Here is a 1829-nt window from a genome sequence, read left to right as displayed (position 1 = left end):
GTTCAAATATTCCTGCCAGTGGCTGTGCAATGATGTTGGCCAGTGCCTTCAGTACCCTCGGAGTACCCTCGCAGTACCCTCGGAAGAGTTGGCCAGGGAAGAGACAGCAATGGGGGAAGATGGAAAAATGCTGCTGGAGCAATGTTTCCAGAGCAGCTGCTCCTTGAAGCTAGAGCAGCCTCAGGGAGAGAGGGCTGGGGTGCCGGAGGACAGGAAGTTGGGGGAGATTCACTGGGAAGTGCAGGACAGTGGGCAAGGGAGAGTGAATACTCTAGAGCTGGCTCTAAGTGGGGAAGGGAGCTCAGCCAGGATCTACTAAGCCAAGAGACTGTGACTGGGGAGATGCTGACAAGAGGCGCAGTGCAAGAGATGGGAGAGCTCTGCTGGAGACAGGCATGCCATGGAAGAAGTGGCTGCCACAAGGAGGTTCCAGTGGATGCTGGGTTTTTGTTTTCTTTCTTTCATTTGTACATCAATTGGGTTGTCACGGCTCTTGGAGGGTTCATGGGGTGAGGGTGCCCAAGTGACAGTGACCCCACACAAAAATCTTAAGGGGACAGGAGAGCTTAGAGACACCTGCTGAGGTTGAAGCCCAGCAGTGGGCAGGACTATGTGTTAAAGAAGACACTGGTTGAGAGACTGAGGGAGAGGTAATCTACACTGGGAATAGAAGTCCCAGCAAGGGATTTTCCATTTTTTTCTGTTTCCTTTGAACTGTTTAATTTACAATAATGCCAAATGGGGCACCCTGATAGGCTGGAACATGTCAAGCCCTATCGCGCCCTAGATGCAAGTCAAGCCCTATCAAGCCCTAGACGCAAGTCTTACCTGACTTTGGGGGAAGCCAAGGGGTCCGTTGTCTTTTGGGTCATGGAGATTTACAAAGATAAAACCTAGGAAAAAAACAATAAATAAAGAAACTTAGCTCAGTCAAGAAAGTCTATGATTTCAATCACCGGTGTAACATCTGGGTGGCACTTGGACAGGGTGTACGAGAGGTTGGAGCCCCAGAAGAAATCCCTATCTTGGTTGCTGGTAACCAACTGTAGTAGAGAACAAGCAATACCTCCTGCTAATAACATCAAAGAAAAATCAAGACGTGGCAGGTGAGACTTGGAATGTACTGCAGTGAAACAAATCTGAGTAATAATGGTAAGAAGGGATCAAGACAAGGCATTTTCAAGCTGCTGAATACTGGTGCTCAACCCTACATAACCCACTCACACAGTGGTTTTCAACCTATTTTCATTTCTGAACCTCTAAAAAATTTCACATGGAGGTGCAGACCCCTTTGAACTCTAAGTGTGGGTATTCACATACTTTTGATTGACCATAGTAACCTTTTGGAGATCCCTTATACACAAGTTGTAAACCACTGCTCTAATGCAAACACTCCCTTACTCAATTCAATTGAAATTTCATATTTAAGTCTTTATCCCTTCTCTATGTGAAAGTGATTTTTGAATGAGCTAGGCCAATCAAGAAAAGTTTTGGTTCAGAGTTCAGATCTAATCTAAATCTCAAGCAAACAGAATTTTTATTTGAACAAAACACTGTTTGCATCAGGGCACTACAAAATTCTTCTGAGAGTAGTATTTAGTTATGGTATCTGAAGAAAGGAGAAAATGGGAGATTTGCTTCTTATGAATGAACTATGAAGTAAGCAGCTGTTTACTATATCAGATGCATCTGAAATCACTTTGGAGAATGCCAGATGGAAAAAGTAGATATTAGAGATTGAAGATACCAAAAACAATAAATACAGTTTACTTTTTATTATTTTTTCCACACAAAAACGTTCAGATGGGGTAAGAGAATGGAGTGCTATT

The sequence above is a fragment of the Alligator sinensis genome, unplaced genomic scaffold (genome assembly GCF_000455745.1).
Source record: "Alligator sinensis unplaced genomic scaffold, ASM45574v1 scaffold528_1, whole genome shotgun sequence".
Taxonomy (NCBI): Eukaryota; Metazoa; Chordata; order Crocodylia; family Alligatoridae; genus Alligator; species Alligator sinensis.
The sequence above is the reverse complement of the archived record's forward strand: the minus strand, read 5'-3'. Positions refer to the sequence as shown.